The 25,794-nt window shown below is 36.3% G+C and overlaps 1 long non-coding RNA gene across 1 annotated transcript in view; it reads left to right on the plus strand.

The window, feature by feature from the left end:
* Positions 1–17,933: 17,933 nt before the first annotated feature.
* The window catches only part of LOC143650114 (uncharacterized), a 61,640-nt gene continuing 53,779 nt past the window's right edge, over positions 17,934–25,794 (plus strand). The window contains exon 1 of the long non-coding RNA XR_013159379.1: positions 17,934–17,991. This is a non-coding gene — a long non-coding RNA (uncharacterized LOC143650114). The remainder of the gene's footprint in view (positions 17,992–25,794) is intronic.

Consider the following 25,794-nt stretch of genomic DNA (forward strand, 5'->3'; position numbering starts at 1 on the left):
CATATGAAACACTGAAAATTCTATAAAGATTTTTTATTCAATTTCTGCAAACAAAATTCCTTTTACTGCTCAAATAGACAGATAATAGAATGGGAAAGCCCAGGACCAAGGGCAGGAACTATAATGTCTATAAGTAAAATAATAATAATAATAATAAAAGATGAAGTTTTGAGAATTCATGTTGTAGAATCTTGAATGCATGCATCTATTTTGACTAATCCTTTGATTGTTCTGAATATAATCCACATTACGATTTTGCTCTTCAACGAAAGGTACAGAGTTGCACGGCAGTTGTTTCCTCTTCATTTTAGCTGGAAAGCTACTGCCGTGATATCTGCAGTAGTAAGCAACCTTGAGAGATGCAGAATCCATTTGTAAGATCAAAACATCAAGTATGGCTTAAGCCCTCCCCATAGAGTTTGTGTGATAAGCATATGCATGTATCATAAAGGCTATATGATTTAGCTGACATAAGTAACACCAATTTTTTTTTGTGCTTTCTAAAATTAAATGTACTTGTTTAATGTGTATTCTAATCTGATTGGTGAATTTATCCTGGTTAGGCTGCTATCATATAATCTTCAGGGAAGTGGTATTAGGTTTTACATGATACTGCATACTAAGCATTCACGATTTCAATTCTTTAATATATTTAGTAAATGTCAATAAATCTATGGAATGTGAAAGGGCACAGTTAATATGACAGCTATTTGATTTCTATACTTTGTCAAATATATGTACCTTTAATTTAATAATCCTTAAAGGGAATGCTTATTGTGATTTCCCATTCATGATACCTGACCTTTCCATAATGTCAAACATCATTTTCCACTAGCAAGGGAATAGAGTTTATTATTTACATAAAGTTGATAATTATTCGGGGGGAAGTAAATTTAACATAGAGGTAGTAATCATGAAAGAGATGAGACGCATGGCTCTATCATGCTAGTGACTTGATATAATGTCTATAATTTCTACTGCCTGGACACCATAGTCCAAAAATATAAGGAAAAAATATCATGTCCCTGGGGCCAAAATTTACCTGATCATTATTTCAGTGCCTAACTAGTAACATGAATTGTTTCCCAAACCATCATTTTGCTAGCAGATGTGAAATCTCTTTAAGTTACTTCATGTCTTTAGCATTTTTGCATGGTTTTTATCATTAAGGGCAGTTCATACTACCTTATTATTTTTTAATTCAATTAAGCAGGGTATGAGTACAGGGAGATAATGGGATCTAAACATCAAAAATCCTCCTCTTTTCATCAACTTGATGCTTTAGTGTGATGTAGATGTAAAGTAAAGTACTTATTACCATCAAATATTTATTGAGAGCAGACAATTTACCTGGCGCTGGACTACGCACAATGGGGCCTGCATATAAATTTAAGATGCAATTCTAGTACTTGTGAAATCTATAATTTAATCAGGTGCATACTTAACCAAATTAATCTGCGTTGTTAAAATTTAAAAGGTTAGCAATAAGTTATTAATATGTGTTTTGAGTGCCTCAAAAAAGATCTTCAGAGCAGCCCTTAAATATCTTCTCAAGTGCACATAGGAGGTGGCAATAAGCACACGTTTTAAACAACTTTTTTGCACTTCTGCTTGATGCAGATGTCAGCTCCAGAGGTGTGAAACAGCTCTTTCTAGGACACAGAAAACATTTACTGTTGACTGACGTATCGATTGGGAGCTGGTAGCGATGGTGATCAAGTGCCCGGTGTTAACAGCTTTTGTATACTTAGATAATAATGGCATAGTATAACAAGAGAGATCCATATATTTGACTGAATTTTAAGGTTAGTCCAGTTTAAAATAATAATTTCTAACCCAAGGACATCCACATTTTCCAGAAAACTTAGCTAACCTCTACAGCACACTTGGACTCTGATCAAGTACAGTGTGTTAGATTATTTTGGATTGATGTTAGATAAAGTTCCATTCTCTGTATGTTTCCCAGGACTAAAATATTCCCAAAGAAATGTGTACATATGTGTTAATATAAAAATGTGTGACCTCCCTTTTCGTTAATTGTATACAACCTGCAGATGTCACAGACCTGTCAGGAATGTCACATATGTTTTATCCAGTGGCGTGAGACCATTTTAGAAATCTGTTTGAATTAATTCCATTGGGTTAGTATAGGGATTATCTTTTGACCCTCTTTTTTAGAAAACAGCAGCATATTTCAGATTGTTTTGGTCATTCTCATCATGATGATGAGATGCTAAACATGGTCAGGAAAACAATATTTTAATAGTCATTAATCTCATGATGTTCTAATCTATTAGTTTATGCTAGGAACAAAAAAGCTTCTTAGAAGACTGAAAATATTGCCATTTATTTAAGAGCAAATAGTCAGAATAATAATTTCCTTTCTATTCACATTGACTCAAATATTTAAAAAATATTTAAATCATCAGAAATGTGCAAAACAAAAGAAGGAAATCTGCACTAGCAGAGCTGACAGATATCACTTTGTAAGATTGCAATTTCTAGAGAAATATATTAATGTGCTGGTAACTACTATGTTTCTAGTAAAACAGAATAGGAGCATTTTAGAGTGTGAAACCAACAACTTTTTCCCTCTGAATTTTTCATGCTTGAATGATAACAGTTGTTTAAACCATAGGCACATTCATGTCAAAGTTTCAGAAGTAAAAAGTTAAACGAACCGAAACCGAAGAAATAGTTCAGAGCTAGAGAAGTTTTAATTGATTCAAATCATTTAAAAATTTAACTTTAAATTTACAGCTTTTAACTTCTAAAATATGCTACTCCTTAGGCAGACACAAGAAGCTAAGAAATCTAGCTAACAGAATCTCTGTGCAGCTGTTTGGAGAATATTTGCATTAGATTTGACGTCCCCAAATTTTGTCACCTTGGGAACACATCTAAGGAGCAAATTCATTATTTAAAAAAAAATTTTTTTTAAAGGAGCAAATTTAAAGATTATGTGGCAGATTCTATTAATTGCCCACTAATACATAATCCCCTCTTTTTCCTAACTCACAGAATCCCAGCATTGTTGGTAACAGTGACACATCTTCCTATACAACTCTTGGCCTCCTTTGAAAATCGGGGTGGATAATGAGATATAAATATGAATTTTTGCATGTGGGTGTTGGTGGGTTGGCTTCTGAGAAGAGTGCAATAGGTTAACTCTGCTGCCCTCTTTCTTTTGCCTTTTCTGCTTCTTGGAAAAGGAGCATAACGGATTCAGTGCTATCTTGCAACCATAGGGGATCTAAACGAATCATAGCCATTCACTTAGGGTGGCAGAGCAGAAAGACAGCAGAAGTACGGATGGGTCTCACCTATGGAGCCCACATACTAGTTCTGGACAGATTACTCCCAGACTTCTTTTACATGAAAAAAAAAAAAATAAACTATTGGCGTTAGGCCCCTGTTAATTGGGTTTTACCTTATGTTCAGTTAAATCCAATTCTATGAAATCAGAAAGAAAGATAGCTGATAAAGACTGAGATGGTATAATCTAGGAATGCCTAGAGTGTATAATGATAGTGACTAAATGTACAAATTTAAAAAATGTTTTTGCGTGAGGAAGAACAAAGGTATGTCATTACAGCAAGGTGCTGATAATAGATGGTAATTAATATTTTAAAATTTTACCTTATGTGTGAGACTAAAGCAAAAAAATGTTTATTTGGTACCAAATTTATATTTTGACTAGTGCATTTCCTAATATAACTTACGTAGACAGCTTAATCGAACACCATAAGTACATGGAACCTTGAGTAGGACATGATAGATATTTTGTTCGTTTGTCCAGAGTGATGCCCCAATAAATCCCAGAGTGATTTGAATAGTGAATAAAAAAGTATTTGCAAAGTCCCCTTTGGGGAATGGTGATAAAGGGGAAAAATTCAACTTCCCCAAGTTGAATTCTTGATATTCTCAGAAGCAGTGTAGACAACCAAAGCTATAGGCTGAGCCCCCAGTCTTGGGGTTTGTTCATATGAAATTTAACCCCAAAAAGGATAGGTCAATTCTACTTAAAATTTAGGCCTAAGAGTCACCCCCAAGAGAGCCTCTTTTGTTGCTCAGATGTGGCCTCTCTCTCCAGCCAACACAACGAGCAGTCTCACCACTCTCCCCCTGTCTACGTGGGACATGACTCCCAGGGGTGTGGACCTTCCTGACAAAGTGGGACAGAGATCTTGGAATGAGTGGAGACTCAGCGTCAAGGGATTGAGAAAACCTTCTCGACCAAAAGGGGGAAGAGGGAAATGAGACAAAGTGTCAATGGCTGAGAGATTCCAAACAGAGTTGAGAGGTTATCCTGGAGGTTATTCTTACACATTAAAGAGATATAACCTTGTTAGCCAAGATGTAGTGGAGAGGCTGGAGGGAACTGCCTGAAAATGTGGAGCTGTGTTCCAGTAGCCATGTTTCTTAAAGATGATTGTATAATGATATAGCTTTCACAATGTGATTATGTGATTGTGAAAACCTTGTGTCTGATGCTCCTTTTATCTACCTTATCAACAGATGAGTAAAACATATGAAATAAAGATGAATAATAGGGGGAACAAATGTTAAAATAAATTTAGAGTGAAATGCTGGTGATCAGTGAGGGGGAGGGGGGAGGGATATGGTATGTATGAATTTTTTTTCTTTTTCTGAATAGATGCAAATGTTCCAAGAAATGATCATGATGATGAATATGCAACTATGTGATGATTGTGAATTACTGATTATATATGTAGAACAGAATGATCAAAAGTTACGAATGTTTGTGTTTGGTGTTTTTTGGCATTTAAAAAAATTAAAAATTAATAAAAAAAATCCAATTCTAATAGACTGAGAGGTCCTCTGTGGATCAGGTGAAATATCCTTTACTAGCAAATAACAAAGGAAGTCAAAACCTCCCTTAAATAGTCCAGATAAAGGACAGACCATAAAAGCGTCGTTATTTCAATGTACCCTTTGATGATTTCAGTCAATGCAGTGTCAAGTAGTATTTTTCTGTGAGTGGGAGGAAGAGCAGAATGGTGGCTGGAGATAATTTATTGTTTTATTGGGTGGATAAAGATGCTGGGATTGAGGAGATCCTTATAAGTGGATAGCTGACAATGATAAAGAATTGAATGTTGTCCTCTCCATCTGTATTGGCTAAGGTTCTCTAGAGCAACAGAATCAGCAGAAAATATCTGTAGATAGAACATTTACAAAAGTATCTCACAGAGCTGTGGGAACGTAGAGTCCAAAATCCATAGGGCAGGCTCTGATGCCAGTGATTCTGGTGAACGGTCCGGACGAACTCCACACGTGAGGCTCGCTGGCTGAAGCAGGAAGAGAGACTGTCCCATCTGAATCCTCCTTAAAAGCCTCCCAGTGATTAGATTAAATGTCACTCATTGCGGAAAACACTCCCTTTGGCTGATTACAAATGCAATCAGCTCTGGATGTAGCCAACATGATCATGATTTAATTCCATGAAATGTCCCATAACAAGAGACAGGCCAGCACTTGCCCAACCAGAAAAACCTGGCCGAGTAGACACATGAACCTTCCAAGACAGTCCATCCCTTGTCAACTTGCAGCTATACACATCACCTTTAACTACTTAATCTCTAAATAAAAAACAGTAAAAGTCACATTTTTTCCTTGCCTAACAATACTCAAATGTCCTGTGTACAACTGGAAATGCATTAAACCTCCCCAGAATAGGGTGCAAGTCCTTAGATAATATTCATTCTTAAACTTGATATCTTACATCTTAAATACTATAACATGGACAAAACAGCATTACAGTCCTTGCTTCTGTAACTGATCACGTGGTTGTAGCTTATATTGATCACTACCTTCTCCCACTACCCGGTGTCCATGTTCCCAGTACCCTCAGCAAGCACTTCAGCTGGCCGTGGTCTTTTGCCTGGAATAGATACATACTCTGGATAGGGAATGGCTTACCACCAAATTATTTTTTTTAGGGTGGACTTAAGCAGTACAGTTCAGTTTCAATACTATAAATGCATTTTATAATATGTTTTCCAAGAAAGGCAAAAAAAATAATGATTACATAGAAGCCATATGGCAGGAAATTAGACATTATAGGAGATGAGGGAATAGAAATAGAAAAAAAGTAAACCTGCTTTACTGCTTTCAATAAGCTTCCAGTCTAGTACTAAGGCTTATTCTTTGCCTTTTTTTTTAGAGGGAGGGAAGCAACTTGACCTTTCCAAATATCTGAGATTTAAGATTAAATCAGGTTTTGTTTTCAAGCAGTAGCACAATTCTGTTTCCTCCACCTATGCGGATAGAATTCTCCTAGTGAAAAGGAAGCTCTGAACAATTGGCGTCCTCAAAAACTATCCTCCCAATGAAAAACATAAATGTACCTTTTTCCAGATTGAAATTATAGCTGCCTAACATTGAGTGTGTAGCTGGTAGGGAGTCTTCATTTTCGAACCTCACTGTAAGGAAATGTTGGTGCTCAGTTTCTTCTGTCAAGGAAAATGTTTAAAATTTGTGCTATCCTATAAACTCTTTTCATGCTACTTTAAATGAAAGGTAGGAGTCGCATTCTTCTCTAGTACACTACTTTATAAAAGCCTTTTTGTTTTTTGTTCTCAGAGTCTAGATTCTTTCAAAGAAGTGACTTTAGCTGCCAAGGTACAGAGTCAGCCAGGGGCTGTTAAACTACTTCCCTGGGTTATTCAAATCTAACTAACACTGAGCAAGATAATATAGCTCAAGAAGCAACTAATGGGCCTTGTCCGCGGTACTGAGATCGTGTCTCAGGATGACCCACACGTTTTAAACAGTCCTTGGTATTGATTCTCAACTGTTTCAGAGTTTAAAATAGGGCTAAGTTGTGTACAAGAGCAAAGTCATAGAACAATGATCATTTAACATACAGAGGGCATGACATTTGATTATAGCTAAGCTTCCTCAAATGCCAAGAAGAATCTGGAGAAAGTTATTTGATATTGACTTTTAAAAGGTCCATGTAGATAAAATTAATAAATCTTATTAAAGTTTATTTTAGGGATATTGATTTTAAAGTAGAAACGCACCCACAAAGAAAGTCTCATGATAGGGGCTAATGTGTAAATTCCTCTAAAACCCATAGTTACTGTAATTATATGGAGCATTTTACAAGCAACAAGGGACTGCTTTGGATAGATGACTGAAATTTAATCATTTTCTGGCACAGCCTGCCTTTCTTTCCCACCTTGCATTTCCAAAGCACTATTTCTAGGGCAGACCTGTTCAGATAGTGAACCCTTATTACATTTGATCTGTCTTTGAGGATTTTCCAGAAGAAAGGCTTCCACAGATCTCCTGGAAGATAAAGGAACGGGACGATTTTTCTCAATAGCGTATGTCCTTTCCCCTCGCCCTATTCCATTCTCAGCAAACTTAATTCAACTCTACAGTCTGGATTTTATAATCACATGGAACATTATGTAGGAAATGCATAAAACATAGATGTGCTGATGTTGCCACTGGAGACCATCAGATAAAGAGGTAGGCATATCCCTTTGTACTCATAGGACATAAGTGCTTGCCCTGAGCCTCTTTAAGAAACAACTCACTTCATTTCTAAAAATTGGGGATTTTATTTGCATTAAGTGGCCTGGGCCTGCCAGTCGGTTGAAGGGAAATCAGAGCTTGATGTAATCTTTTGTTTTTTTGCATGTGAAGGCACCAGGAATCAAACCAGGGTCTCTGGCATGGCAGGCAGGAATCCTGTTTGATGTAGTTTTTAAAGCAAGAAGAAACTGGAAAAATGATCACAAATGATGAATGTGAAAATTAAGCTACCTCTAGAGTTTATGTTTTACAAGTATGAAATCGATCAGTTTATCTCCCAGCTGATTTGAAACATATCTGATTATTTCTGATGGTTCAAGATGTAATAGTCTGAAAGTCTAAATAGAATTCTTAGAGCTTACCTTTATTAAAACCTGCGGATCTGAAGATATAACTGTCTGGATTGATTACTACATTTCTGCTGTGGAGAAAAATAACAGCCCCGAGTCACTGCCTGTTGCTCCCATCTTCATTAATATACTTAATATATTTCTGTCCTTAGAGCAAATTAGTGTTTTTTTTCTTCCTTTACATTGTAGTTCACTTAAACTTAGATTTTTGAATGTAGCTGGATTGCAGTGAGACATCTGAGTCCTAGAGACCGGCTGATAGTTGTTAAAGATCATGAAGAATGACCCATTAAAACAGTTAGTATATGACAAATAACAACGTTTGTATTTAGTGTGGAAATTTATCAACTAGATGGAGCACTTATTCCTGAGACCCGAATGAAAGTCTACTTGAACCAACTTATCAATCAGTCAGTGCCCTAGACTTAGCAGACTGTCTTATTAAAGAACTCTAGATACAGTAAATTGATCTCTGATGTGATAGGTACTATCCCTGAACCACAATCACAAACACCCAATTATTACTGAAGACTAAATTATATGGACAAGAAAAACATGCCTTTTTTTTTTTCAAGGGCTGGGATGCTTCCCTCTAGATTTCTGCTGTGCTGCAGCTCAGCTTCGATCATAGATGCCTGACAATGCTGCCAATTCTCTCTCTCCACTCTCCTTTGAAGGCAGCCTTACATATTGAGATACTGTGACAAACTTAAGGACAAGATGACCTTTCCACCTGCATCTGTTTATAAAGACCACATTGTAAAATCTCCTTGAGTTCACAAACCTTTATCAATCAATCAATCAATCAATCAATCAGTCAGTCAGTCCATCAATCAAATGAAGCACTTGCAATGGAAACTGTGAACGGAACTCTAAATTGACTTTCAGGTCCTAGGTTACAAGACGGTTCAGGGCAAAGGAGGTGTGCAAGAAAGACCCTGAACTGACGTGGTCAAACTTCAGGCATGTGCAGCTTGGAGAGCAAAATTTTAAATTTACAGAAAATTGCCTTTGAATGAGTGTCCTATTGCCCCTATCTTCCAAAACGCTGCTAGAACAGAACTTGCAGGACAGCCACAATCCACCCACCGCCTCTTTTTTTTTTGGATTATGAATTCCCAATGCCCCCTGAACATGTTGGAACACCTGCTTTTATTTGGTGTTACCCAATTCGCGAATTGTTATACTGTTAGCAAAGGTCTCTTCTTTCTATTTGCAGTAGCAATTCTTTTGACAAAACAAAGATTGCTCTGACTGGCAAGTGGTAGGAATTCCTAGTGAGATTCTATGGGCCTAGGGGAAATCATCACAGCTTCACATCCCCTTAGAGCCGGTGAGGGTAGAGACCCTTGAGAGCTGTGATTCAAAAGGTTGAGGCCGGATGATAACTGGGTTGAATATCATCTCAAATCACAATGCCTATCAGTGGGTATTGATTGTCTGGGAGTGCTGGGTTTAGAAGGATGCTTGAGGTTATATTCAGGCCCAGCAAGAAAGTAAGCCCTAGTAAAGAAGTAACATTTGCATGGGGAGAGTTTTGGGTCATATGGAAAGGGAACTTTTGGCTTCTAACCTTTGCAGTCTGCTCCTGGCATGGAGCTGCCTTTCAATCACCTGGGAGCAGAAGCGAACACGTTTCAGCAAAAAACCAAGGGTTGCTTGATGCAATCAATAACCCTTCTGGTAGAAATATGCTAGATACATGCCCAGTAGCAACTGAGCAATTAAATGGCTTACCAAACACCTGTTTCTAACCTTAGAGAGAAACAGTGTTCTCAAAGTTTTAAAACTTGATATTTGGAATCAAAGAGAGTTGTTTCAAAAGACTCAAGATCAGCCATCCACACAGTGGAGGAATTTTTTTTTTTTTTAAATAAAACTTCTCTGATCAACTCTAGTCCCTGCAGTATGGTAGCAGTAAGAGGAAACTTATCCCCTTTGAAGGCAGTGTGTATTTTTTAATAGTCGAAGTCTTAAGAATAGTTCTTCCTTGGACTGAATTGAAATCATCCTCCTTGTGGATTTGACATTGTGGCTGTGACTCTAATACTTTGAACGCAAAGTTGTGCTCTCTCTTCTATGTGACAGTTGCCAAATATTTACCTGAGTAATGTGAAAATGGTCTTTACAGTTTTGTTTGTTTGTTTTTGTTTTTTAACAACCGAGGCAGCTTCTCAAATTCGTTGTGTCCAAAACAAGGCTGTGGAACTTCTGTCTGAAAGTTTTTTCAACACCCTCTAAGTAACTCATCTTGTCACTCCTGACAGAAAAAAAGGGGTCTTGCTTACAACATTTCCTCCCCCCCAATCACATTCAATCCATCATCGTATTTGATTGCAAGTATCTCCAAAATAGATTTTGAATCTCTCTTTCCATTCAATCTCTATATCTTCCATTGAGTCCAAAAGATCCTTCTCTCTGGACTCTTCTACATCAATAGCACCGCAATGGAACGGCTCACCACCTTCAGCCCCCTTCAACACACCATCCACACAAAGCCAGAGTGATATTTGTAAAAAGCATATTTATCTCTTTGTTGAAGAATAACTATAGTGTTGAAACATAATACTGGCTGTTTATTAATATCTAGCTATAACACATCAAGCATAAACATACATATATACATATATATTTGTAAGCAAGAGTTATAAAAATTTTTTTCAGCACCTACTTTTTAGATATGCCGGTAAAAGGGTGGTAGTCCACTGAAAAGACAGTCAAAAACATTCTATTTCCTTAAGTTTTTAAAAAAGTATTGTGCCTCATCATTTAATAATTATTTAAAAAAAAAAAAAAGGGCAGGCCGCATTGGCTCAGTAGGCAGAATTCTCGCCTGCTTTGCTGGAGACCTGGGTTCGATTCCTGGTGCCTGCCCATGCGAAAAAAATAATAATAATAACTTAAAGGTAAAAAGTTAACATTGTTAAAGTCATGTATTCACTATATATGTTCATACAGCATTTAAAAAAACAATTTAAATATATGACTCTGGAAGGCTAAGAAGGCTAAATAGTATGTAGGTTTTAATTTCCTTTAAAATTATTGCTTTTCACTAAGATATAGTAGTAATGGATGCAATTTTTGAAAAACACCAGGATAATTTGATTTGTGATCATTTTAGCCTTTATAGACCACTCTAGAAATGTTCATAATTCCATTTCCATTCAGAAAGCATTTGATGAGCACAGTTCTATTATTAGCCCAGTAGAAATGTTATTCTTAAATATAAGTTGGCACATTGGCTTGTTGGAATCATGGGAAAGACTGAGAGGGAATTCTCCTAGTTTCATGAGAGATTTGCATATCTCATTGCCTCTCTTATCTTATGATGAACTCTGTTATAAAAAAATCTGGTTTTGATTATGTTCTGGTGAGCCATGGCTCAATGTGAAGACTTAGACAAAATGTTGAGTTCACTGCAGAAATGCAAGTTCAGAACATTCCATCAAAATTTTTTCAAACGAACAAGCAAATACTGCCACAAACTGATGGAGACAAAGTAAATGGTACATATAAAGAAGGATGGAGGAAAAACAAGAGAGAGGAGTTTAGAATGGTTGAAAAAAGAGTCCATTGAAGAGAGGCGAGTGGGCTCATAGGACAGTGGTTATGCTGAACATTTTTTTTTTTTTTTTACTGATATGCAGCAGGAAGAAAACATATGAGAGGGTTTTAAAAAAATTAAAATAGCTTTTGCAATATAAATCCAATTGTAAGTTACAGAAATACTATTAGGTAAAGTTCTTAGATTATTTAAAAGAAATCCCTGGTTCAGACCATCCTCCCAGGACTGTTTTACCATGAGCGCTACAGCAATTCTACTACAATAGTAACAGTCACCACTTATGAATTAATCAGTGTGTCTGTGAGCTAAATGCTTTTTTTTTTTTTTTAAATAACCATTTCATTTATCTCTACAACAACCATGTGAGGCAGGTATTAGTAGATATTAGCATTGTTCCCATCTTAGAGGTGAGCACGAGGATTAGAGGGTTAAGTAACTTGTTTAAAGTCTCACAGCTTCTAAATGTCAGAGCCAAGATTACAGCCCAGATCTTTCTGGTTCCAAAGCCACGTCCTTATCATCTCTAAGCTCTATTGAAGTAAATCTTTGGTATTTACCTAAATTAGCAGTTTACTTTGACTTTCATTAATCAGAGCCATGCTAGATTTTGACTTGACTTCCTCTTCAGGGAAAAATGTCAAAATGCAGGACCATCGATATTACTATTGAAAGGTGTTAACAGTGATGCGTATGGTGGTCCTTGACTCGCATTGATTACTACCAATCAACAAATTAACTGATTAGTCAGTTGTACAGACATATTTTCATATTTTTACCCTGATAGTAATAGTATTTATAATCTAAAACACAGAAATAAAGAAAACATAAAACAGAAATATTGGTGATTTCATTAAAAAAGTTCTATCCTTTAGAGCAGGAAGGTACTTGTATCTTATTGCAAATATAATATTTGGTATCTTAAATATAAACAGAATTTGGAAGTGTTTACTGATGTAAATGTAAAAATACGCTTCATTTGAGGATATATATATATGTGTGTGTGTGTTCATGATACATTCAGCAATAGAGACATAAATAAATCAGAAGGTTAACTCCATACTGACAAACGGTTGTGTTTCAAAAGGTTTTTTTGTTTTCAAATAGTTACATTTCCAGGCCCAGAACTATATTTATCCATTTAACCCATAATGCCTAAAATAGCATGTTTAGTACCGTTTAAACTTAATTCGAACACCATGATGAATATTATTTCTAGAGCTAAACAACTTCCTTCAACAAAAATCAAAAACAGCTATTATGTACCATAAACTATATTAGCAATACAAACTACCACTTTTATGAGATTTATAGTCTAGTATGAAATACGGAAAATCAAACCCGACATTAGCATTCAGAGGGACAACTAGTATGATATGCTCAATGGCATGGCGACACAAAAGAGTGCCTTCCACATCAGCTGACTGGTCAGTGACACCCTCCTCAACAAGGGATATGTGTCTTTAGAGTTCTGGGGGATGGAATGGATTAGAGGAGTTACCCCAGGGCAAGTGGGGATGATATGGAAGTGGGAATAGGGAGAGAGGTGCTGTAGTGTTGAGAGAAAGAAAATGGAGAAACATCTCCCTGTTTCCTTTATGAGGAGTTCAGTGCTCTTGACACTTTGGGCCAGATAATTCTTTGTTTGGGGACTGTCCTATATGATATAGAATGCAGCTTCCCTGGGCTTTACCCACTGGATACCTGTGATATCAATTTCCCCAGTCCATACCAAAAATGTCTCCAAATGTACCCTAGGGGCAAAATCTCACGTGGTTGAAAACCAATGGTATTAGCAAAAAGTGAGTTACCTATAAGCAATAGAATAATTACTTACTAACTCTACCTTGTCAAAGAAAGGGCAAATTATGTTTGCATTCTCTCAACAAGTTGTTCTCTAGATGCTCTAAATTTGGAGGGATGAGAAATAGGTGTATGGTTTTCTTAGGCACTCCCTGACTACCTTAGATCACCATTGTTTGCAATTCAGGAATTGTTTATTTATAGGTATGAGTATAGGCACACGAATGTATACACACACACACACACACACACACACACACCATACTGCAGAGGCATAAATCTGAACATCTCTGATTTGGCTATGATATTTAATGATTATCTAGAGTAGATCGCTTTCATTCCTATGCCTTGTCAGAAAACAGTTCATCACAAACTTACCAGACTTTCATATATGTCTTCTTGCAGAAATAAGAGCTGAAGCAACCTTATAAAAAGCACAATGCGGCAGGAATTACAAGATCTCCTTAAAGGAGGAACATCTGTTTAGTGAAATTTCATTATTTTCCACTTTAAAAGAGAATAGCTTTGAAAATGATAAAATATGATTGGCTTTAAACACAATATATCCAACTTTAATCATTTTCTAAATCCAAAGATATTTTTAGATGAAAGCAAAGGAGGTCATTTCCAAATCATTTTGTGAAACTTAAGCCTACCCAGAGGAAAGGTAATTTTGTTTGATCCTGAACATCAAGTGAATTTGTTCACCAAACCATTTATTCCAAAAGGTAATTAAAATAATGTAAAATCGATCCAATATATGTTTAGCAAAATTAACTAATTATAATCTGCTTAAACCATTTAACCTTTATAGTTCCTTTAAAAATGTTTGATTTTCTTTTGAAAAAAAAGTGGTGCCACTTTGTCTATCTTTCTTTTTTTTCTTTTGCCGGTGGTACATAAATGTCAACATAGCAAATTGGGTAGCAAAAAATTTTGAGGAGAAGGTAAATTTCCCCCTAAAGTCAAAAGCTCCTGTGAGAAGGACAAAGAAATGTTATATGATGAGGAAATCAGACTCCTGACTTTTTGGTATTTGCGGTGAGTTCTGTTATAATAAGCATTGCATGGTTAACACCTGACTGCTCACACCAAACCTCCAAACATTTAAAAAAAAAAATTGTAACAATGATTTTCCTTCAAGTATTCAGATTAAGACTTACGGGCACAAGAAGTACACAATGAAATTTAGCATGTATTTGTTTTCAACTGCTTTCCATTTATTCAAGGCATTGTAGCATACCTTAAATAGTTCAACAAACCTAATCACCTGGCACGAGCTCCATTTATTTTATACTTATCCACTCTAATCACGGGTAGGAATACTGAGTGAGTGTCAAGACTGGAAGGTTTAGAGGGGGATCTCAGTGTCCGTGAGAGGTATAAAATAGTTATATAAGACCAGAAATGTGCTGTGACAGCTCCATCCTTTCAAAAGAGTGGAAAAACTCAGAAGGGCCTCAGGGAAAAGTGGTAGAAGCAACCACAGGCCCTTAGGGACTTTCAAATCCACATCTGTCTATTATTAATTCATTATAGCATGCTACTTTATTTTGCAGATAAAATTGTCATTTATATCATTCTGAAAACCAAATGACATTCTAAAAGATATCACTGCTCCATAGAGACAAGCAAGTTATACATGTGGGAACAAAAAAATTTGTGAATATGATTTTTGATTGCAGTGAACCAGTCACCCATTATACTGGGTTAATTTGTTGACTCATGATTTCCACTTATCCAATGGTATCAAATCACATGAACAAATCTCTACAACTAATCAGTTTTGCTTTTTTTTAAATTGAATCATGACCTTTAATCCACCTTCTTCTTGATTATGAATGACAGTGACCTTTATCTAATTTAAAGCAGACCCTCTGATGCAAAAATATGCAAACTACACATGTAAATTCTGAATCGAATCGAAGATGTGCATAATCTACTGGTGAGAAATTATATCAGGATACATTTATATTAAGACCGAGCGAGGTATTTGAGAATAAGTGAATTAGTCAGCGTACAAATGGTTGGTCGGAGGAGTTGCGAAGACCAAATGCTGTTTATATTTCTCTGCTTCTATTTAGAAAACTGAAATGTCAATATACATATCAATTTTTATTATTCTACTCAGCATGTTATGGCATTCAGGAAATGATCACAATGTAATAAAGTCAGACAAAATTATTTTTCAGAGGGTTTGGCAAACTGTGCCTGAACATTCCATTCATTTTCATTTCAGTTCATTATCTGCTACACAAAAACCTGGTGAAATTCAGCCATGGCACGGGTGGCATGTTGACTTCCTGATGTTATTTTATCTTATTAAAGAGGAACGTCATGTCTAATAGCTGCTGGCAGTCAGTAGTGTTTCTAGGATAGATTTAGAAATTACTATCTCAAGGAAAAATTCTGAAAGACTAGAAGAAGCATTCTGTCAATTTTACCACTCCTGACTTCTTCCTTTCCACTGGCTTTTCCCTTTTTCTGTGGATTAATACAAATGGCTTTGAGCTGACATTACTGAGGGCAAACCCTGCCCTGGGCACAAGCTAAAATACGGCCTAATCCTATGATCCACTCTGTCCTTTCTCAAACCCTTCCACCCTATGCATCATTGTTAATACAAACTGGTGCTTCTCAAATTATACTTGTTTTCTGTATGTACAAAACCACTAAGATCTAAGAATAGTGCACGGGTTATAAACACGTGGTCCACATGTCTGTGTTTTATTATATAGAAACCCATGTACATAGCCTTCTATATGATGAAGCTTCTGTCACAGCAGGAAGCCTTTGAGAGCATTTCGCTGTTAGAGCCCCACCAAACAGTACCTGGCACGAGCATGTACTTTCACGATTAACCCCAGGGGGTTGTCAGATTGCTATTTCTGAAATAAACAGATTTACCCTGACAGATAATCAGCATTTTGCACTGCCTAATACATGTTTATCTTCCACTATTGACATAATTACACTAAAAGTGCACTTAATATAATCTTTCATAGGAAATTAAACAGGTTTTAATGATATACTTATAATGGATTGGGGACAGAGTTGAGGGAGAGGATTATCGATATTTGATGTTTTGGGAGATCACATACATGAAGCAATGACGAGAGAATCGATGAACATCAGGAAAAAATCAATGGCAGCCTGCATTTAAGGAATTCATTTACATAGCTTCCAAAGAAACTAGGAAAATCTTACCAAGCTGGGAGTTATCCTCCTGATTGTCTCAGAGCCTGATGCTACTTCTCCTCCCGTAGGTGCTCTGCGTTCCCCTTACACTGTTAGGATGAATTTTAGGGCTCGCTAATTCATAGTCAACTCTGCCCAAAGTCCCCAGTCTGGCTTTTGAACTTGGGTATGGGGAACCCACTGGAGTTTGCACAGACATGACTCGGAAGGAAATTGAGCAAGCTGTGTAACTAGTGCCAGTCGCCGAAATACCTAGAAGCACTGACAGGCAAGACATTTTAAGAACTATACAAGTCATCAATAGGCTTCAGGACTTAATTATTAAATTGGGACCTGAAAAGCAGAATTAGGTGAAAAGTATTAATTTTAATCAAAATTATAAATATAACCCCCAGCATAAGAACCATCGTTTTGGTTTTTTGTTTTGTTTTTTAAGATACACTACTCACAGCCAGGATCAGCCTCACCACCATATAAGTCCTAAGAATTTTAAGTATGACTATGCTCGGATACTATGACATGCTCAGTAAAAGGTATGTTTTGCTGTCCCATGGATCTCTTTTCTTTGCTTAACTACAAAATAAAATTAAGCCATGGTACATCTAAACATGTATGTCTATGAGTGACAACCAGGGTAATGCAAATTTGATTTTGGATAATAAACTAACAGAGGATGGGGAAGGACTTTCACATGCCTTTTATGAGTTCAGCATTGCTCTCAACATAGACATAATCTCATTTATAGTTGATATAGCTGAGAAGTGGGTATTTTTATTTCCAGTTTACAGATGAAGCTCAGATTAAATAATATTCTCAATAACTTGAATTCCAAACGAGGTAGCCTGTCTGTCTAAAGTAAGTGCTCTTTCTGTTTCAAAAATGTTTCCTCCATAAATTTAATTCACATGATTTTAAATGCCTTTGATTTTTGTTTTCCAATCATGGGCGAGGATCTTTAAAGCACAGTCCTAGATTCCTTTCATCAAGGAGAAGTAAGCATCAATAATCATCTGCAAGATGATGTCTCTCTCTGAATCCAGCGAAACCCTGGTGGTCAGTACGCAATGGCATTTTACTTGTTAATCAGAATTGCAGAAATTGTCTTTACATACCCATGACTGAGGGATGGGAAATAAAATGACTGAGAGCTCAGGCGACAGAATGCCACTAGCACGAGGCCAGAGTACCCCAGTGAGTAGTGTAAGTCATAAGCTTTGTCCCTCACCCTGAATCTTCCCAGAAATGGAGAGCTTTTTGTTTCTCCTAGTCTCTGGCACTCAGAAGAGAGACATATATGGGGAGCCCTGCTATCTATCCAAGTTGCTTGACCCAAAACTGCATTTTCTTGCTTTGTCCTGCCAGTGCTGCTTGCCAGGGCTCACGTGCTATCCACACATCACAGCCTTTTTCCTGGAATGTCCTTGGTTGACACTCATTGTACCTTTGAAGATGCCTTGAAATCAGCTTCTGCTCCATCTCTGCCCTGCCTAGCTGTTGATCTCTGCATAGGTAAGAATGAATTTGCCAAATTCCTTTTGATTTATTATGGTAAGCTTCCTCCATGAGATTTCTTATAGGACTGATTATTTTCCAGTTTGCCTTAAAAGTCACCTTATTTCCTCTTTGCTCTCTTTCTTACATAGGGCCCCCAAACCCTCTTAGTCTTTTCATTCCCAGAGAGCCAAAGCTTTAGGCCAAAGATTGATTTCTCTTTGACATGAATTATTATTTCTATTCCATTTAAAGTATATGAAGATTTAATGAATCAAGTTAAAGAGCTGTACACTGTGACTAATAAGAAATGCAAGCTCAATATACTTTAAAACCTTCTAAGCTATTCTCTCATTTTCTCTCAGAATATCTCTCTTCCCCATTCCTCCATTGCCTTTTAAATTGCCTTATTTTTCCTTTATATTTTTCTTTCTCCTCTAATTCTCACCCTTTCTCCTCAGTTCTTTCACCAGTTGTCTCTCCCCATAGTTTTTAACTCCCCAAATGTTAAGGAAATCTTAGTGTTTATTATTTTATCCATTTTAATGATTGTTTTTCCTTTTTCTATTTTAAAAATTGAGCATGTGTAAACTTTCATATGATGTCAGAGCATAGCTCCAGTGTCTGGAAGATTGTTAGATCTTAAGAAACATTTTTTTTTTTTTTTTTTTTTTTTTTTTTAAAGGAAAGACAGAGAGAAGGAAGGAAGGATAGAAGGAAGGAAGGGAGGAAGAAAGGGAAACATCTTTAAACACTTTCTTGTTTTTATTGTATTTTGTTTCTCCGTTTTTGTTACATGGGCTGGGGCCGGGAATCGAACCGAGGTCCTCCGGCATAGCAGGCAAGCACTTTGCCCGCTGAGCCACCGCGGCCCGCCCTTAAGAAACATTTTGAATGGTTGTATATTCCTCTCTTTTCCATTGAAACAAATCTAGAAATACATTCAACCTAGAATTAATATATATATATAATATATATTATATATGTATATGCTAATTCTATCAACCATTAAAATATTAAGCAAGAATTAGTTCTGGTTCTCAGCACTGAGACAAGATCTATGAAGGGCACTAAATAAGTATAATTTTTACCATCCAAATAGCTTATAAAGCTTATAAAGCTACTTAGGGATATGAAAATATGACCCATAAGACAACTTGAGAAACATAAAAAAAAAGAACATAATTAGAGGCTGATGTATGATGTAAACTTAGGTACTGTGAATATATAAGGAAGAAGTTTCAATGATTATGGAGGGGACAATTTTTTGGAGGAAAGATATAAGAAAGAATCTGTATATATAGATAGGTAGATAGGAAGAACATATATATATATACCCATAGATAGGAAAATATATATATATATATATGCCTATAGATGGGGAATTATATATATAATAAAACAATAGCAATTAAAAAAAAACACACCACCTGACTTTACAATCTTGCTTTAAGGTTTGTACAGATTTTGACTTTGTTTTCCAGACTGTGGATCTTATTAGCTAGTGAAGTTTTACTTTTGAGTTCTGATGTGTTGATAATTGGCCAGTCTGAACCAATTGCTAATACATTTCAGAATTGGGTTGTCTGAATATTTTTCCTTCCATCAGAAATCTCCCTCTGCAAGAAAAATATTTTGGTTTGATTTTTTATTCTAGGGAAATGGCATTTTTTTAGATAGGGATTTCAGTTATGCAGCTAAAGAATTTAGCAATGAGGGACACATTTTTCAAATGGTTTAGGTCCTCTGAATGTTTAAATCAACACATAGCTCATAACCACCATTCCCTGTAGCCCCTCGTTCCCGCCTGTGTTTTCTTTCAATATCAGCCAAGCAATGCTGAAATCAAATCTGAAAAGAATGCCTCACAAGCTAAGAAACTCACTTAGCAAGGGATGATGGCGGGGTAAGCGCAAATTTAAATTATTTCCTACACCAATGGTCAGGTGCTATTTAGCTAATCCGGGTAAAACTGTTTTGCTGAAAGAACTTCAAAGATAGGTTCTCAGGCTGTCGCTTACAAAAAGGAGATAGACGTTCTGGAAATATAGGGCACTCCATCTGCCTCGTAACTTCAAATAAGATGTACAAAGAATGCTGGTCTCATAGAAGGCATCAAAATTGCTTTTTATTTGTAATTGAGAAATGTGTGGTGTGCTCAATTGCTACTGACCTATGTTCTCCACATTTCTGCTGTCTGGTTATGTGTTCATTATTCAGATTTTTGTTTACGTTAGATATTTGGTATACATCGGTCAAATGAACCCAGTCTTAGAATGAGATTTCTATGAGTTGCATGTATAATAGTTTATCTTCTCACACTGGGAAGAAGAAACAGGTAAGACAGAGCCCAAATAAGCAGACAGAAGTAAAACCATAAACATTTCCCTGTCTAGACCTCATTTCTCCTAAAGAGAAGAACATTCTCTGACACAGGGAACAGATAACTATGTGCAGTGTTCCACAGTCTGACCAGTTAAAGATGCATTTTGATTTCATTTGTTTTTTGTTTTTTTTTATCTACTTTTCTAATGCACTGGCATATTTCACCTGGGGAAATTTTCATTCAAATACATCCACTGCAAAGAAACGAAAGGAAAGGGGCCACCTTTTACTACTTCCAGGAGATTTTGAAGAAAGGTGTGACAAGACAGAAGAATGTATTTTTTCTGATATGAACAGCTGTTTGCCTCAAAATTTTAACTGTTACCAGGACTTCAGTGGAATTGCAAGGAAAAATAGTTAGATAAAGCCTCGGGATAATTTCCATCATTACCAAACACTTTACATCACTGAAAAATTCCAAACATATAATGAGATGTCAATCTTGTTCTTTAGACAGAAAAAAAAGGAGGGGAGGTGGCTTTTCAAAGGCTGACAGTAGACAAGTCAGTCAACTACAGATCCGATTTTGTTCTTAACTCCTTGAGGTGAAAGATAAACATTTAACAAGAGTAACCATTCCTGGCATGCATTAATGAAAGAACTTTGAAAAACTGCTATCACGGCAATACATAGAAAAGTGAGAAGCTATGAAAAGAGTCGAAAAATCAATTCAGATGTTTGAATCAAGATTGCAAGTAGAGAAGAAGTCTGATTTTGCATATTTATTCATCAAAGACAGTGGAGAATAAATGGGTTCAAATCCCGGTTCTAGCACAACTCTGTGACCTTGGCTAAGTTACTTAACTTCTCTGTACCTCAGTCTCTATTTATATAATAAGGATGATGATCCCACACGTATCCTAGTTTGTTATGCAGATTAAAATGATCAGTACAGCCAAAGTAATGAGTGGCTGCTGAATTTTCACTGGTCATTGTAATCGATGTATGCATAGCAGTAGCTTCCAAGGCTTTAGAAAATATAGATGGTATGATAGAATTCTTTGAGAAATTTCGAATGTCTAGGGAAGTTATGGGCATTGAATGTCTGTGATAAAGCACATCATTTCCTCCCCAGGCATGGCTGCAAGTTTCTCTGGCACTACTGAGCACTCCTGAAGTTACAGAAAACTATTAACATCCTCCATAGCATCATTTTAAGATGATAATTTATCTTTTTAACTGTTCTCAGTAAAAGCAGCAGAAAAGAGGCAGGCGGGAATAAGAACATGGTATTATATACAGCTACAAGTTTTACCCGTTCTATAGATTTTGCTGCAAGGCACACTAAAGTGGAGTAAATTGTAACTTATCTTGAACACTTGCTTGAATGAGTTACTGGAGGAATGGCAAGTTTACAGATGAAGCACAAGAAACCAACAGGAGTTGAAGGTCTGACCATTTCATTTAGAATGCACAGTAAAACCTAACTTAATGCATACAAGGTAGGTCTTTGGAGAGTTTTCTAGGAGGTCTGAAAACAAATGTGAACATCTATAAAATATGTACTTTGAAAATAACTCTGCAATGATGGTTTGATTCCTTGGAAAGTGCCCTCACACCTCACAAATACTGGTAACTTGGTTGAAAACAGAACGCCTAGTTGTTTGCATTGTCTTTGTCCCCAAAACACCTCCAAGGCTACTTTTTAGATCCATCCTCAGCTTGATTGCTGACGTACTATTGCATGACAATCCTTTGTTCTGAAAGGGCATTCTTTAGTTTCACACTAGTCTCAAGTTCACACAACCAGACAATCCCACACACCTTCCCACTTGGTAATGTTTTCCTGAGATGGGTGCTCTTCTCAAACTGGTTTTAAATAGGAATGAATCACTCTCTACCATCAATGAGGAATCCTTTTCTTTCCCTGTAATGCTGAAAATGTGAATGGATTCTTCCAGTGACAGGGTCTGTGAAGAAGATATTCATGGACAACTGCATGGTTCAAATAAATAAATTAAATCAACCCTTCCTGGGAAGACTCGGTTTACTTTACAACTCAGTATTTCAAAGAGTTTTCAAGGAATTCTAATTACTGCATAAGAAATAAGTCTAATTCTTCTTCTCTCACTGTGAAGGGCTTTTATTATCTACTGCTATAAAACATATATCTGGGTTTTTTTTTTCGGTTGCTAGCCTGGTAGAGTAGCCTGCATACCAATAGGATCACTAAAATGCCATGAAGCAGAACATATTTATCTGTTAAATTCTATGTACAGTAACCTAACAAATGCCAGAGACAGGAAGATTGCCCTCTGCACAGTAATACTTGTGTAGATGTCTTCTTTATGCTAACAATGACAAGGCTTCATGTCTTGTACTGTACTCAAAAATCAGAGTGCATCTTTTCAGTAGAAGACTCTGTATCAAAAAGAGAAAGAACTGCACATTTTTGGCACTGGGATATTTTATGTGGATAATAAATTTTTCCCCTCGTACTCCGCTAACTACAAGTATCTACCTAGAAGATGAAATCTAAGATTTATGTCATCAGAACTATTCAGGATACAGGAGGATAATCTTTTCTTCTTTTCAGGACTGTCAACTTTGTTTACAGTTTATGTTCATTTCTATCCTATACAAGAGACTAAATAGTCTTGTCATAGTAGCATGTCAAAACCTTCTTAGAAAAATAAGGTAATAAATGTAAAATTATATTAATAAGGAGTACTTTCAAAGACATATTATGTTTCTTGAAATGCTACATTATAACAAGAATGTTTTAATTATATTTGTACTAACCAAAAAAGAAAATTGTAAGCCTGTAATTTTATAGCATTTCAGTGTGTTTTAAAATGGAAATGACTAAGGGGTGATTAAAATGTTATTATACATAACTTCAAGGAAACACATACGAAGTAATGTTAGCCCAGGAATTGCCTTCATAAATCAGCATGTATGTATGTTGTCAAAGCCGTTTGCCTCATGCACACATTTTTAATCAAAACTGAACCATTTGACCATTGAAATCATTCTTTGAAAAGACAGCAAACAATGTTATGTAAACATAAGGTGTTTTTTTAGCCTTGCTTCATTAAACTTTTTTTCTAATACAATTTCAATCTCAGAGCAATACATAATAGCATATATTGATATTAATTAAATCCTAATTAATTGCAATACTTCTGCATAGCCTAGTAACAATTTATGTATTGTGAAGAATAAATCTATTTGACAGGACTGTTAGCAATAAGGCCTGCATCTTCTTGTTTTGCAGCAGAATAAAGTAAAATGCATCCTTGTCTTGCTGCTGTTAAAAACATTTCAACAGTTAGGTCCCCCCGCCAAACACACACACACACAGAGAAAACACTGCAGGAAGGTTCCAGTTTAAAAAAAAAAAAATCTCAACACGCTTGGCTATTACACTTGGTTATTTTTGGCCAGGTACGTGATAAATTAAAACATATTGAGAGATTTTTTTTTTCAAGAGGGAAAACTTGATAAAGGATTGCATTTCTAGATTAGAGAGTGGACACTCTGTAATCTTTCAGGCATTGTAAAACTGAAGCTGGCTGCAGGGAAAATAAACATTACAATACCCGGCACTTAAACAATTGCACCTATACGAGGAAGTAACAAAAGCGTGAGGCACCTGGAATCACAGCATTTGTGCCTAATGCCAGCAACAATATAAAGCATTCAAGTGACATTTGATAATGAGCAGACAGTGGAGGCATTACACACGTCTTTAGAAGAATCAGACTTCCTACCTTGAAAAGACAGATGGAGGTAAGTTCCTTTATATATATATAAAAAGTTGTAAGTAAAGCCAGGCAGCAGTTGCAGTGAATTGAGTCCTTTCAGTCACTGTATACATACAGCAGCTCTGCAATAGGGGGAAAATACACTGGGAGGAGCGGCTGTGAACGAGTGACCTCCCCAAGCTGAGTCCTCTCTGTGAACCAAGCACTGAAGCCACTGCTCCTGATTTGCATGGATTATCTCCACTTGAACAGATACAGAGCAGATACATTTAAATTGAGCTGGCACAATGGCAAAAAAAAGATGGAAGGGTGAATGAATGAGGGAGAGCGCAAGAGAGGGAGAGAGAAAGAGAAACAGACACGAGATGGGAGAGCGTGGATAAGCTGGTTCTTGCAGAGCTGTGTCTCAGAAGGGCTACAGCTCCCTCTTCATGTCAGTTGGAAGATAAGAAATGTTGTCATTAAGAACTGGTTAATCATAGGGAAAAACAGACCCAGATTAGCCGATGCTCGATCTGATAAGATTTTTATGAACATGTTGTGATTCTTTCTGGTTTACCATCGGGATTTTTAGGTGGTATATATAAAATCTTTCCTAAGTAACCAGGTAAGCAATTTTGGATAAAACTGAGTTTTGAATGAGACCACTGCTTTGACTTGAGTGGCAGGGATGTCATGGAAGGAAAAGAGACAATTTGTTTGGTGGAATATTTATTTGAAAGGAAATGAATCCATGTTAACTTTTAAAGTGCTAGCTGTATTTAACTGCAATGTAAAGAAAGTAGTATTTGGATATTTATTAACAATTAATTATCTGAAAGATTCCAAATGTACTTCTAAGAGGGAGAAAGGTTTTTATCACTTTAAGTTGCTAGTTTTTTTTTTTTCAAATTTTTTTTTACCGCACCAGCATTTCAGGATAAAATAAATCCTTCTTTCTATACAATGCAGATGTATCCTTGAATATACACTTATTACCTACTTTTCTATTAGGTCTTCAGAGCTTTTGGGGGTTGTAATACATTCGAATTCTTATTTTTTTCAATAAGAAGGAGAAAAGGGGGACTGTGAATGTAACTCTTGCCAGCAGCCACTCATTAAGTCCATGGGAGATCTCAGAAGAAAACAACCACCCTTGTTTGTTTAGTAAGTTGACATGAAGCCTGCCTTCTTTTTGTGATATGGTGTCTACAGATGCCCAGACAGCTAAGCAATTAGGTCAATTCAAAGGAAAAATCGGAATTGATCATAGCCTTATGGAAACAGCCAGCAATAATTTGGTGTGAACCAAATGATGGAGGTTGAGTATATTTTAACAAATGGCGTTTAAAAATATGAGCAATACTTGCAGAAGGTAGTAAGGAGTTCAGTTAGAATTTCACTCTTATTGGGACTCTACATTCTGTCAGGAAGGACAAAGAATTTAAACACACTATACCTGCAAAAACTCTGACTTGATGCACTTCTTTAAAAGAAATCTCAAAGAAAATGCCAACACACATTTCCATGACATTTAGTGCAGCTCTGGTATTTCTGAAGTGTGTACACTTAGTGATTATAACATGTTTAGAAAACAATTGCTTGAAAGTGAAAGGGTGAAGACAATAATTATTTTATGTCTCTGACATCTGATAGTCTGATTGCTCTCTCAGTGGATGGGTGTGTTGTCAGGTTTTTTTTTAAAGTAACAATTTGGATACAGCTTGTACAAAAGATACAGCTCAGAGTT

This window comes from Tamandua tetradactyla, chromosome 11 (genome assembly GCF_023851605.1).
Source record: "Tamandua tetradactyla isolate mTamTet1 chromosome 11, mTamTet1.pri, whole genome shotgun sequence".
Classification (NCBI taxonomy): domain Eukaryota; kingdom Metazoa; phylum Chordata; class Mammalia; order Pilosa; family Myrmecophagidae; genus Tamandua; species Tamandua tetradactyla.